This window comes from Vipera ursinii (genome assembly GCF_947247035.1).
Source record: "Vipera ursinii genome assembly, chromosome: 7".
Lineage (NCBI taxonomy): Eukaryota > Metazoa > Chordata > Lepidosauria > Squamata > Viperidae > Vipera > Vipera ursinii.
This window is the reverse complement of record NC_139521.1, coordinates 56,706,286-56,721,830: the sequence shown is the minus strand read 5'-3', so window position 1 is coordinate 56,721,830 and position 15,545 is coordinate 56,706,286. Positions and strand designations below refer to the sequence as shown.

At 39.2% G+C, this 15,545-nt stretch overlaps 1 long non-coding RNA gene across 1 annotated transcript in view; it reads right to left on the bottom strand.

Annotated features, from left to right (window-relative positions):
* The window catches only part of LOC310643071, a 937,169-nt gene that overhangs the window by 189,489 nt on the left and 732,135 nt on the right, over window positions 1-15,545 (bottom strand). The window contains exon 2 of the long non-coding RNA XR_014493007.1: window positions 6,859-6,930. This is a non-coding gene — a long non-coding RNA (uncharacterized lncRNA). The remainder of the gene's footprint in view (window positions 1-6,858; window positions 6,931-15,545) is intronic.

Here is a 15,545-nt window from a genome sequence, read left to right as displayed (position 1 = left end):
GTACTTTAATTGAATCTATCACCTTGTTGCTGGTTGTCATTGTCTTCTTGTATTTCCTTCTACCTTTTTCAGCTTTATAGAAATAATAATAATAATAATAATAATAATAATAACAACAACAACAACAACAACAACAACAACAGCCCTAATAAGCAGGCATATACATAGAATGAAGGCTACTGCTAAGTTTGTAAAAGCCGCCCTGAGTCTTCGGAGAAGGGCGGGATATAAATGTAATAAAAAAAATAAACAACAACAACAACAATAACAACAACAACAACAACATGACCTGGTCATCGAAATTGCGCGATTATGGATGAAACGTGTAACAGTGATACCCATTGTCATCAGGGCACTGGGAACTATGTCCAAAAACTTTGCAAAATACATCAAGAAATTGTAGCTTCCTAACAAATTAGAGATTTAAATTGTACACATATAAAGAGGATATATAATGTTTTAATTGAATTGGATTTGGAAACAGAATTAGTTAAAGATTGTATGATAAAGTGGGCACAAAATATCCAGGAACCAATTCCGTTGGATACTTGGGAGGTAATTTGGGTTAGAAATGTTAAATTTACTCAGGCTCAAAATTTAAGAGAAAATTTTTATAAAATGTTTTATAGATGGCATCTGGATCCCAAAAGGTTGTCTAACATGTATCCTAACTTACAGTCTAAATGCTGGAGATGTGGTAGTTTAGAAGCCACCTATTTTCATATGTGGTGGACTTGCAGAAATATAAAAGCTTTTTGGGTTAAAATTTGGTGGAACATTCAAAAGATTTTTAAGAGAAAGATAAAGTTCTCTCCGCAATTGTTTTTATTGGGCATTGTTGTAGATTGTGATGTTAAAGAAACCAATTTGATGTTGAATTTGATAACAGCAGCACGGTTATTGTAAAAAATTTTTTTTGTAAAACTCTTTAATAAAAAAAAAGAAATTGTAGCTTCCTGCAATAAGTCCAGCAAAGCTAAAAAAACCTGCACTACTCGAAACATCTTACATTTTAAGGAGATACCTGGTTGATACCTGGGATGCTGGCAGCAACCCGTGTCAAACATTGTGCTCAATTTGAGTATTCAGTTGACTGAGTTTCATGTTTTATAAATAAAAGTTTTATAATAATAATAATAATGATGATGATGATGATGATGATGATGATGATGATGTTGGAAGGGACCTTGGAGATCATCTAGTCCAGCCCCCTGCTCAGGCAGGAAACCCTATACGATTTCAAACAAATGGCAGTCCAGGCTCTTCTTAAAAACTTCCAGTGTTGGAGCATTCACCACTTCTGGAGGCAGGTTGTTCCACTGGTTAATTGTTCTAACTGTCAGGAAGTTTATCCTTAGTTCTAGGTTGCTTCTCTCCTTGACCAGTTTCCACCTGTTGCTTCTTGTCCTGCCTTCAGGTGCTTTGGAGAATAGCTTGACTCCCTCTTCTTTGTGGCAGCCCTTGAAATATTGGAACACTGCTATCATGTCACCCCTCACCCTTCTCTTCATTAAACTACACATACCCAATTCCAGCAACCGTTCCTTATATGTTTTAGCCTCCAGTCCCCTAATCATCTTTGTTGCTCTTCTCTGTACTTTTTCTAGAGTCTCAACATCTTTTTTACATCATGGTGACCAAAACTAGATGCAGTATTCCAAGTGTGGCCTTACCAAGGCATTGTAAAGTGGTATTAACACTTCACGTGATCTTGATTCTATCCCTCTGTTAATGTAGCCTAGCACTGTTTTGGCTTTTTTGGCAGCTGCAGCACATTGTTGGCTCATATTTAAGTGATTGTCCACTAGGACTCCGAGATCCCTCTCACAGTTACTACTATACTATACTACCTATACTATACCTGTGCATTTGGTTTTTCTTGCCTAAATGTAGAACCTTACTTTTTTCACCACTGAATTTCATTTTTTAAAAAACAAGTTTTATTGATTTTTAATATTTACATGTACATGTATTTGTGAAACAATATGGTGGTTGGGTAATTAAAATAAGAAATAGCCATTAGTAAATAGGTCAGGTTACATCAACAGAGATGCCCTCTCTAATTCCCTTAGTGATTACATAGTCAAAATAAGCAAGTTAGTATATTTCTAGTTATAACCTAATCAATCAACAAAATTCAAAATATATTTTCACTAATACATATCAATATCCTGTTTTTAAATTTTATCTAATTTCAATAGGATATTCTAGAATAGCCTATAGTATATAGAAAAAAGCTTAATTTTGGGTAACCCACAATTCCCTATTTCAATAAAGAATAATTCTTTTGTCTACAAAATTTATATTGTTCATTACAAAACATTTTTATGTTTTACCATTAAAGTCTAATTTTCATCTTAGCAAATCACCAGTTATTAGAAATATATTTTTGCCTTAACTGTTCAACTATTATTAAAATGCTATCTTTTATATATAAAATTCTAGATTCTATACTATAGTTCAAAAATAGCCACTGAATATTCTATAAAGCATCTTAACTGTACATCAATTATTAAAATACCATCTTTTGATATGTTATTCCAAATTCTATAATATAGTTTGGAGTTATATTTCCTTTACAAATCTGAAAATTAAATGTAAAATCAGTGATATTTTTTAGAGATTCCTCTTAATCCATAAAAAGATATTTTTATACTCTATCTTTAGGAATCCCAAAAAAGAAACATTCAGTCTTTTAAATCTAACTCTTGCCTTCCTTTTATTTATTTATTTATTTATTTGGATTTATATACCGCCCCTCTCCGAAAGGACTCAGGGCGATGTACAGGGCAATTAAAACACTATAAACAACACATAATGTATAAAAATTAAAATGAGATTAAATCAAATAGCCCTAAACAATAAACACATACTAAAATTTAAAGTTTTTAAAATTTAAAATCTAAAATCCCAGTCCCTCAGTCCAGGCCCGCAAGTTCAAATAGCCAAATCTTCAGGTCGTGGCGAAACAAGCGAAGGTCGGGAGCCATCTGGAGCTCAACCGGAAGCTAATTCCAGAGGGCAGGCACGCCCACAGAGAATGTTCTCCCCCTGGGGGCCGCCAGTTGACATTCCCTGACTGACGGCACCCTGAGGAGGCCCTTTCTGTGGGAGCACACAGGGCGATGGGAAGTTAACGCCGGCAAAAGGTGCTCCCGTAAATAACCCGGACCCATGCCATTTAGGGCTTTATAGGTCATCACCAGCACCTTAAATCTCACCCGGAAGACAACTGGAAGCCAATGCAGCTCACGGAGCAGAGGTGTTACATGGGAGTATCGGGAGACCCCCATCACAACTTGCGCGGCTGCATTCTGCACCAGCTGGAGCCTCCGAGTGGTATTCAAGGGCAGCCCCATGTAGAGAGCATTGCAGTAGTCTATCCGAGAGGTCACGAGTGCATGAGTGACTGTGCGTAGGGCATCCCGGTCCAAATAGGGCCGCAACTGGCGCACCAGTTTATGCCAATCATACTTCCCTCTTGACATCTTTAAATTCTCAAATGTATCTTCCTTTCTTCCTAGACCCCTTATTTGAAACCAGGGAGCCTATCCAAATGTCAGTTTTGCAAGGAAAATGTCCCCTTTGTAACCATTGTATTTTTGCTTTGGTAGTTCGATTTTTGTTGGTTGATATAATATAATTGTCATTAAATCAGTCAAATCTTTTTGTTCTTCCAATTCTGTCTGGGTTAGGTAGAAAGTAGTAGCTGGTATTATGTTTGACATTTGATTAATTGAATTCTCAATATAGTGTATTTGAAGACCTTTAGTGTCTTCACTCTTGGTGTTGCTTTCTTCGGGTGCTGTTACTTTTTGGCTTGTAAGTTTTGTAGTTGCTATTAAAGTTTGGACTTTAAGGTTTTCTGTAGGTTGCTTTTGTTGTTCTTTGAAATCTCCAATTTTAGTTTTAGTTTCCACTTCTTCTATTTGGTTTTGGGTTATCTTTTCCTCATTTACAGTCAGAGTTTGATTTGGTGGCTTTAAATTTTCAGATCTTTCTTGCAGCTTGGCTTTAATTTGCTCTGTCATTGCCAAGATCATATCCAGTATTAGTTTATAATCAAGTGGTGGGATGTATTCATCCATTTTGTTGTTGTTTACAGTTAAATCTTCCATGGAGGCTGTTTTAATAATAGTCAAAGATTTTCCACCTCCTGAAGAGTTGTATTCAGTGCCAGGTGTTCCCACACTTATCTTCAAGGACAGCTCTATTATTCAGTCAGCTCTCACAAAAGAAAAAGGATATTTACTTGCTGTACCAGGTTTCGCCACAAAATGTCATCAATAACATATAACATGCAATGTAAGAGGGTTTCTTTTTCTTTTTCTTTTTCCAAATTAATATATAACTTTTGTAGGATTAGTCCATTTTTTTTCTTTAATTCACAGTTTAAAGAGAGAATAGGATAGTGAGTCCCCAGCAACAAATAGAAGCTTTTTAGTAAATACAGCTAAAATTGCTTAAATTATTTGCTGCATTAATTGGATTTCTTTTGTGACTTTGAGGCTTTAAGATTTGTTCCCAAAGTAGATATTCGCCGTTTTCTCAAAAAATGGGGAAGGAGATTTTCAGGAAGGTCCCACAGGAAGATGATTAAGGGAATAGGGAAGGTAAAAGCTCACCCAGGTCCTCCAGATTGCTTCTTAGTGCTAGGTAGTACTTTTGGCTTTCGGCAGGGAGCGGCTTAGTGATCGCTCATCTTTATGGCCTGTCTCTTCTTCTTTGGGCCAAAGGAGATGATCCCGGATTCCAGCAAGGGATGCCACCCTTCTGCGATTGCAGGGAAGTCCTCCTCTTGGTAATCGCCCCTCCAGGGCAATTTTTGACCCTTTTCAGGGCCCTCCAAACAAGAAAGAAACGGACAGCAGGAGACTGTCCCTGCACGTCTGGAAGCGCCGCGCGTGCGAACTGGAAGCCAAATTTCATTTTGTTAGATAGCGCCCAGTGTTCAAGTCTGTCGAGGTGTTCAAGTCTCAAGGGATATTTGTCTTTTCAGAATGTGGGCTCATTTGGAAGTTTTAGATTACTCTGTAAGAGAGAGCTTACCTATTGTAATAGTATGCGGAAAAGACCTTGTAAAACAGGAGAAAGAGATGCTACTAAGGGAACAGTTACATTTCTGATGACAGTCCCAAAGGCCAAGTGCTGAAATGCTTACAAAGTATCTTATTCATTGGATATCTTATTCATATAAATAGTTTCATTTCCAAAGACAAGAGGTAGAATGTTAATATTAAGGTTATTTGCTAGCATTGTTTTCTAATGAGAAATAGAAAGATCATGTCTCCTTATTCTTTCTCAATTGGAATTTTCAGAGAACAGCTGTTTTCACATCAATTCTGACAGGCAGCTCACAAACTTCCATCATAAATCTCTGGATCTCTGGTTCCCATTGAAAACTCTAATAGTTTGATCCAAATGGAGTTAGCAGTTTGAAATGAGGAAAGGATTCATGATTTTTAAAACTACACGTTTACAGGAACATTTCAGCCACACAATTATTGACACTGTCTTAATAGTGCCATAATGACATGAAATTATAAAGGATGCATCACCTTCAAGTCTAACTATTGTATTATGGTGGGAACTTTCAGAAACTAAATCCTAACGAAGTGCTATATAAGCAAGCAATGTGGGCATTCCACAAACAAACACACAGAAACATAATTTGTAGACTAATTGCAGCTTCTGAATAGTTTTTAAAAGCAGTCTGATACTGTATATTAAAGCAGCCTGATGTTACTATGATATATAACAGTAGTGGTATAACTGGGTGGTAATAAGATTATGAGTTACTTAAGCTCCCATTATAGCTGAAGCTTTCAATGTAGCTTCCAGTGTAGAAAGACTTTCATGCTGAGCTTGCTCACCTGAAGTTAACATTTGTATTGATGAAAAGCTTCTGCATTGTTTGGGTTCAGTTCAGCCTCATAAAGACCCTGCTAATCTCCAAGTACCAAACAAAGTTGTCAAGAGCTTTTTACCTACAGCCCAAGGTAGCAATGTAAAGTTGCGTACAATTAGCACTGATGATACTGTACCCCAACTAATGATTACGTGCAGAGCAAAGGGAATTGACTAACTCACTTGCAGTCCCCTCATCCATATCAACGATTTGGATGAGGGGATAGATGGGGAACTCATCAAATTTGCAGATGACACCAAGCTGGCAGGAATAGCCAATACTCCAGAAGATAGGCTTAAGATACAGGAGGATCTGGACAGACTCGAACACTGGGCACTATCTAACAAAATGAAATTCAATTGTGAAAAAAGTAAGGTTCTGCATTTAGGCAGGAAAAATCAAATGCACAGGTATAGTATAGGTGGTACCTTGCTCGATAGTAGTAACTGTGAGAGGGATCTCGGAGTCCTAGTGGACAATCACTTAAATATGAGCCAGCAGTGTGCTGCAGCTGCCAAAAAAGCCAACACAGTGCTAGGCTGCATTAACAGAGGGATAGAATCAAGATCACGTGAAGTACTAATACCACTTTACAATGCCTTGGTAAGGCCACACTTGGAATACTGCATCTAGTTTTGGTCACCACGATGTAAAAAAGATGTCGAAACTCTAGAAAGAGTACAGAGAAGAGCAACAAAGATGATTAGGGGACCGGAGGCTAAAACATATAGGGAACGGTTGCTGGAATTGGGTATGTGTAGTTTAATGAAGAGAAGGGTGAGGGGTGACATGATAGCAGTGTTCCAATATCTCAGGGGCCGCCACAAAGAAGAGGGAGCCAAGCTATTCTCCAAGGCACCTGAAAGCAGGACAAGAAGCAATGGATGGAAACTAGTCAAGGAGAGAAGCAACCTAGAACTAAGGAGAAACTTCCTGACAGTTAGAACAACTAACCAGTGGAACAACCTGCCTCCAGAAGTGGTGAATGCTCCAACACTGGAAGTTTTTAAGAAGAAACTGGACTGCCATTTGTCTGAAATGGTATAGGGTTTCCTGCCTTAGCAGGGGGTTGGACTAAATGACCTCCAAGGTCCCTTCCAAATTATCATCATCATCATCATCATCATCATCATCATCATCATCATCATTATTATTATTATTATTATTATTATTATTATTATTATTATTATTATTATTATTATTATTATATCTCAATAGAAGTGATCAGTGAGAATCACCAGTTCCTTTTCTGTACTATATCCAGCTTGAATACTACTTAAAAAAGAGTCCAGACATTTGTATTTTTGATGAATGGGTGCAGAAAGTTTTAAAGTTATTTACCTTTACAGAAGAATCAGAAGATATTATTGAAGACGAACAAACAATTGAATAACATTGGAATTGACTTGGTTGATTTTAAAAACTATATAGAGGTTTTTTAATTATTTATTTTATAATTATAGGAAAAAGATGAAACTAATGGCTTTACAAATGAAATTGGAAGATAATTTAATAAGAATGACATACAAACAATAAATCAGAAGAGTGATGTGTACTTTTTTAAAACTATGGATTTATAACAGTTCCCATACTTGAATTACAAAAGGGACTTGACAAAGATGCCAATATTTTTAAGCAAGGAGACAGAGAATATGAGAAAATAAATGTTAGAACTTTATTGGAAGACTTGAAAGATTTTTGGGAGAAAAAAGCACTCGGTAATGATTTCTTAAAAATATTTATTTGAAGAGAGGAAATAGCGGGGATATGCTTAAATAGAAATGTAAATATAAAGGAAGGATTCAAATTGGTTTAATAGATATAATTTGTAATATTATTTCTGCTAATCCTTAATGGATTATTGCTGATTAATATGAAGAGACGAGGTTTTAGAGATGGGTTATAAAAATGAGAGGTATTGGAGGTGTTTTGTTTTGTATCTTCTCTATCAGTTGTATTAGTTTTACCTTTATAATACTGTATAATCTGCAATAAAATTAAATAAAAAATACCTCGCAAAATATATCTCTTGACAATCTATTTTATTATTGCATTTTTTGACACGTAGTGAAAAATGTCAGGAAAAATTAGTCCAAGTGGTTATCATAGTAAACTCAAATAGTAAACACATTTAGCTATTTGCCAGTGCTCTTTGCCAAAAGCTGGTAAAGTTTTATAGAAATCTCTCTCTCTCTCTCCCTCTCCCTCTCTCTCTCTCTCTCTCTCTCTCCCTTGAGTAGCTATCAATGTAGATGTAGGTGTAATATAGAGGTGTGTATATATACAGTCACACATATATACACATACATAGGGTTTTTTTACTTTGTTATAGTATTACAGAATTATGACATTTAAGCAGAATGTCAAAATACACAGCAGTGACAGCATTAAAGTTTGACGGAAAAACTTATTGAAAAAATATCAATAAAATTTACACCAAGCTACAATCTGAGGGGAAACTGTTTTGTACCAAACTGTTTTGTACCTAGCAGGATTAGCTAAATCTTTTTGACTTATTTTCTAACACAATGTTTTCAGCCTCCATTGAACATTTTGATGTAAATTAATTTTTGCTTACACTAAGGATAAAAATATGACCAATAATGCTGTTAACTCATAGCAATGGAGATTTTTCTAAATATAAAATCAATGACTAAAATAATTACATAATATTTATCTCAAGGACTAAAAAATCCTTTGCAGGAAAAGTTTGGCTGTCAGATAACCCAGTTAATAAAATATCCTGGTTTATGTTTGACAAATAATAATCAAGAAATATATTGAAAGAACTGTTAAATTAACCAAGAAATCAAAATAAATTGCATAAGGTGGAGAAATGTAAAGTGCTCCTTAATAAAACTAATTGTAACTATCAGAATGAATGTACTATTCAAGAAAATTGGCACTAATTTCAGTCTCAGAGGAAAAATTAAGAATGGCAAGTAATCATCAACAAATTTATACAAAGCAGGTAGGAATATAGAAATAAATTCAAAATTTTACAAGATCCAAGACAGAAGACATCTTGCTTTTCTAAATTTTATGAAACCAAATTTTAGAATATTGCTGTGTATTGGAGTGTGTATTGTATTAAGCAATAGCTTAACAAATGACAGCTAGAAGGGGCTGTACATAACTGCCACAAGGCGTGGCTCAGCTTTCAGTGGGAAAGCCTGGTTAAATTGATTGGCTGTCAGCTCAGCAGCCAGAGTATATAAAGGGCACAGGCAGCCCATTCTGTTGCTGGTTCTTCTCTACACATAAAGAGCTGAATTCACTGCCTGGCATCGTCTTGTGTGTGTTAACCCACTACACTTCACTGGCAACGAAGGTGGGATGCTGCTTCAGAAAGAGCTGATTTAACAAAGGGCCCGCATTACTCACTGGGGGAAGAGGCATCTTTCCCAGCTACTGAGTTTAAGGGCTATCTGAAGCAGGATCTGCAGGACCAGACGCAACATGGCACAGTTCGGTCAGATCCAGCCATTTGACCCAAGGTGTCCCGAGCAATGGGAATCACACCTGAGTCAGGTCGAGTTCTACCTACAGGTGAACAGAATCACGGAGGACAGTATGAAGGTAGCAGCTCTAATGTGTACAAGCAGCCCAGCCGTTTACGATCTGGCCGTTGGACTGTGCGCGCCAACAGCCATTGGCGCCATTATGTACAATGACCTCGTGGAAAAACTGAACAGGCATTTCAACAGAAGAATGTCTGAGCTGACATGGTGATTCCATTTTGAAAAAAAGGATCAGTGGCCCGGTGAATCAGCGGCAAATTTTATCGCGGGGGTGCGCCAAGCCGCCCGCCTCTGTAAATTCATGAATTTAGACGAGAGGCTTCGCGACCAGGTCATTTTTGGCCTCTGGGACAAGTGGTTGCAGCAGAAACTTTGCGCCAAGCCGAACCTGACCTTCCAGGAGGTCCAGGATGAGGTTTTGACCAGACTTGGACGATGGTGCAGATCAGAGTGACCCTAGACCCAGAGGGGCCATGCACCGAGCAAATGCTATGTATGACGGGAGCGGACATTGGGATGAGACAACCGACATCAATGTGGTTCACCAAGACCAGATGCCACAACAACAGCAAGGGCACAACAACAGCAAAAGGACCCAGAAGAAACCAACAACACCAACGACACAACACAAATGCACCTGCTGTGGATGTGGCACAACCCACCCAAAGTGGCCAAATGTCGGGCCTGCGAAAAAACAGGCCACATTGCAGCAGTCTGCCGAAATCACCCCAGAGACGGCCTGCACGAGATCCAGTCAGAGGATGAAGGTCTAACAGGTACCTGGGGACCCCAGCAGTTGTCCATTGGCAATTTCAAAATATATAACACGGGTTCACCGGCCACTCACCCTAAAAATCAAATTGGATATCCGTTCACAGGGGATTCCCTCAAAGATGGAACTGGACTCCGGTTCAGCATTCTCAGTAATTTCAAATGAGACTTTTGAACACGTGTGCAACCGGAGTCAGCAGTGGGTCAGGTTGAGGCCTTCTGATATCAAATTAGCAGATTTCCAAAACACTCCAATTAAAATTAAGGGGGAAGCCACGTCTGTGGGGTTCCAGGGACGTTTGGATGTCCTCGTAGTTGAAGGCCGAAGGACTAATTTAGTGGTGTTAGATTGGTTCAAGGCCATGAGTATCGTGATTGGAGGGATCCACAACACCCAGGCCAAGAGCATCGAAACCATCTGCAAAAAGTTTGCAGACGTATTCAATGATCAACTGGGCAAATACACTGGGCCCCCCATTTCGTTTAAATTAAACCCTAAGGTACTGCCCATTAGAATTAAGCCCCGAAGAGTTCCCTTCGCTGTCAAGCATAAAATTGAGAGCGAACTGGACAAACTAGTGGAACAAGGGGGTGAGTGGGAAACCACAATAGTCACCCCCCTTAAATCAAATGGGGAGGTTAGGATTTGCGCAGATTACAAGTGCACGATCAATCGAGCCCTCAATCCGCATGCTTACCCGGTCCCAACGGTCAGCCATGTCCTCGCTTCCCTACAAGGCGGTGCCATTTTCACTAAATTAGATCTTGCGCAGGTGTACCAGCAGCTCCCGGTTACCAGGGAGACGGCTGATGCACAAACTATTGTAACTCACCGTGGAGCGTATAAAGTTAACCGTTTACAGTTCGGAGTGACTGTGGCTCCAGGAATTTTTCAGGAGGTGATGGAGAGGACTCTGAAAGGGATTCCAGGAGTATGTCCATACTTTGACGATGTACTCATCACGGGGAACATGGAAGAAGTATTGGTTGACCGATTGGAGACAGTGTTAGGAAGATTTCGTGCTGCAGGGTTTAAGTTAAAGAAAGACAAATGCAGCATTGGCGTAAAGGCCACTGAATTCCTGGGTTTCAGAATTGATGCCAGGGGAATCCATCCTGCAGAGTCCAAGGTAAGGGCCATCAAGATGGCCCCCACCCCCAAGAATAAGACAGAACTGCAAGCATTCCTGGGGCTACTAAATTTCTATCATTCATTCCTCCCAAATAAAGCAGCTATTGCTGAGCCCCTTCACAGGTTGCTGGATAAGCAGGCAGTGTGGAACTGGACCCCTATACATGAAAATAGTTTCAGAAGTTTAAAGAAACTGTTGTCCAGCAATTCAACTGTGACTCACTTTATAGAATCTAAGCCCATTTGCATAGCATGTGATGCTTCCCCATATGGAGTGGGCGCAGTTCTGAGTCATTTGGAAGGGGATGGGGTCCAAAGACCCATTGCCTACTACTCCAGGACACTGTCAGGGGCTGAAAGGAATTATGCTCAAATTGATAAAGAGGCCTTGGCAATAGTGGCTGGGGTTAAAAAGTTTCATGATTACCTCTATGGCCGAGAATTCACAATATTCACAGATCACAAGCCACTACTGGGGTTGTTCACATCAGATAGGCAAACTCCCCAGATCTTATCCACAAGAATGCTCAGGTGGTCCATTTTCCTATTGGCCTATAATGGTAAACTGGTGTACAGGCCAGGGAAGGAGATGGGTCATGCTGATGGACTAAGTAGGTTGCCGCTAATGCAAGTGGATCCAGATCCAGCACCGGCAGCTCAACTACTGACCATTCAGGACCTGCCAGAATGCCCACTCAAGGCAAAGGATATCACTGCTGAGACAGTGGCAGACAAGATCCTGAGCAGAGTTTTAACATGGGTAGCAACTGGGTGGCAGGAGAAAAGCCCAGGGCCAGAATTCCAGGTGTATTTTATTCGCAGGCATGAGATGTCCATGCACAAGGGTTGCCTATTGTGGGGCAGCCGAGTGGTAATTCCAGAAAAGCTAAGGAACAGAGTCATCCAATCTCTACATGAGGGGCATCCAGGAATAGTAAGGATGAAGGCACTAGCCAGAAGCTACCTGTGGTGGCCAGCCCTAGATAAGGCCATAGAGGAGCAAGTAAAAGGGTGCTATGTGTGTCAAAGGTCCAGACCTGAGATGCCACATGCGCCCGTTCACAAGTGGGAGGCCACACACCCCCCATGGTCCCACGTCCACATTGACTATGCAGGGCCATTCCAGGGACAGTTGTTTTTAGTGGTCATAGATAGCCATTCCAGGTGGTTGGAAGTAGTTCCAGTAACTAGCGTGACCACAGCAAGGACAATCCAAGCGCTCAGGGGACTTTTTGCCACACATGGCCTCCCGGATGTGTTAATATCGGATAATGGCTCTCAATTCACCTCCTCTGAATTCCAGGCTTTCATGAGGAGCTACGCAATTAGACACGTCACATCAGCACCCTTCCACCTGGCCACCAACAGATTGGCAGAACGCATGGTGCGCACAACCAAAGACGCATTAAAACGAATTATCAGCGGCGACTGGCACCAAAGGTTAGCCCAATTCCTACTTAACCAACACACCACACCATGCACAGCTACTGGAAAGAGCCCAGCGGAACTTCATTGGGGCAGAAGGCTTATCACCAAGCTAGACAGACTGTACCCCGACAGAGTGGCTGTGGAGTCAGATCGTTCCAACCCCCCTAGGGAACTACATACAGGCGACTTGGTATGGGCAAGGAACTATGGGCCTGGACATGTATGGATCCCGGGGGTGGTGGTTGACAGAACGGGGCCATTGTCTTACATTATAGGGGTGGAGGGGGATCAACAAATAAGAAGACACATTGATCAGAGCAGGTCACGAGTTTCTGAAAGACTGCCAGCCAGCAACCAACATGAGGGACACTTGTCAGTACCACCCACGATTCCATATGATCACCAGCCGAACGCAAGGGGGGAACTGGATCTGTGGCCAGAAAGAACTGTTCAACCCGGGCAACAACAGGCACAGGGAGCTCACAATGAGCTGGGAACTGGGGGTGGTACACTGGGTGAGGACAGAGCAGAGGCACCCGCTGACTCATCGGCTCAGGACAGGGGCGAGCCTCTGAGAAGATCTGCTAGGAATCACAGGCCATTGGCTTACCTCAAAGACTATGTGCAACCATAAGAACCAACATATTGTCTGGAAAAATGTATATATAGTTGTATTATATTGTTGTATTGTTCATTCTTAAGAGGGAAGGGGTGCTGTGTATTGGAGTGTGTATTGTATTAAGCAATAGCTTAACAGATGACAGCTAGAAGGGGCTGTACATAACTGCCACAAGGCGTGGCTCAGCTTTCGGTGGGAAAGCCTAGTTAAATTGATTGGCTGTCAGCTCAGCAGCCAGAGTATATAAAGGGCACAGGCAGCCCATTCTGTTGCTGGTTCTTTTCTACAAATAAAGAGCTGAATTCACTGCCTGGCATCGTCTTGTGTGTGTTAACCCACTACACTTCAAATATGCCACACATTCTTCCATTTTAGTCTCCTATCCTTTTGCACATAAGTTAACAGAGTGAATAAAATTCCTGATGGAGCAGGCCTAGCTAATGGGTTTCATATATGTTTATGGTATAAGAATATGAAGGAAGACAAAAATTTAAAAGGACAACTTAGACAAAGTTTGATAAAGCATGAAATTCTATAACCAAAAGAATAAGTTCAATGATGATTTCATTATTAGTTTCTCCTTGAAATGTTTGCATGTTGGAAACAATTACAGTAATGTAATGAAATGAAATAAATACATAAAGAACATTATAATTTACTGAGATACATGCTCATGGCTGTAAGGATAATTTTTGCCTACCTTTGGAAGAAAGATAGAATACGTACAATGTCTGATTGAGAACTAAAATGTGGAAGTACACACAATAATGACAAAAACTAGAGTTTCTATCCACATAGAAGATTAACCAAATTCAAGCAAGAATGGTTTCCATACATACAACACATCATGCAACAAGGCAAATACAAACAGAGTATGGTTTTTAAGGAGATTTAAAAGTTTATGAACACTGCTAATCAATTGGAGTGTACAGAAAGGAGAAATTAGAGACTAAATACCTATCTACAGTATGTTTCCCAAGCAGCTCCTTTTTTCTTTGTTTTGTCTTTATTATTCACAAATAACAATATAGTATTAACTTTTAAAAAAATTCTTAATTTAAAAAAGGGAGCCTTGTAGACTGACATTTATAAAACCTATCATGTGCAGCAGAACAAATTATTTTCAAGAAGTATATGTAGCATTATCATGTTGTCTAATTTGTTATTATTGCACCGTATGTTCTGTAAGGTGCTGTACAGATTTTTTAAAAAAAGAACTTTAGCTAAAATGCAACATGCAGAGAAGAAAAAAAAAATCAATGTTTTATTTGTAAAAAATGGTATCGGTGTAAATCGAAACCTGTTTGGCAAATGCTGAATATGACTGAATATGATCTCAATCAAGTCAGTGTATTTATCAGTTAAGCCAAATGTTGTAAATCTTCTAAGTCACCTGGAGTCACCTATATGTGAGTTGGGTAGCTATATAAATTTGTTTAATAAATAAGTAAATAAGCCCAGGGTTGTTTATTATAATGGGAGAATTTTTCTAGTTCCATGCAGAGATTCTTCTTATCATTGTTCAATTCTGCATTTCACAAAAAGGGCCCAGGATGGATCTCGTATCTTCTGCATGTGAAACATGTGTTCTGCTACTGAATTATGGTCCCTACACTAGTACAAGCACCTTTCCAAACTCAAAACATCTGTCTTACAGCTAGTCAGCTTTAGATGTTTGCAGTATTTATAGTGAGCACATGAGACATCTGGAGAAAAATCTTTTTTGTATCAACAACTCACCATGTCCTCAGAAGGCTAAAGACACCTAAAATAAGAAGAGAATTTACTTATCAGATTCTTATTAAGTTCTTACTCTAATGTTTTTGGCCAATGTAGGACAGACGTTAGAATTGGGTAGAAGTGTTTTTAACATCATTCAAGTTTTTCTTCTTTTTGAATTTTAATTTTGGTTTATTTTTCATTTTTAATTGCACATTAAACTGTATGCATGTATAAATATTGCACATTATACTATACATTTTGAATAACACCCGTGAATGTTTAAAAAGTAAACAAGTAATCTTGCTATTTCCAAGAATTTTAATAGTTTTCATTCTTTGATGAGGGAGAGCAAAATTCCAGGGGAAAAATATATTTGTCACTCATTCCATATGACCATACCAATGCAAGATGCTTACCTAATGACAATAAGTGGAGACTAATGTA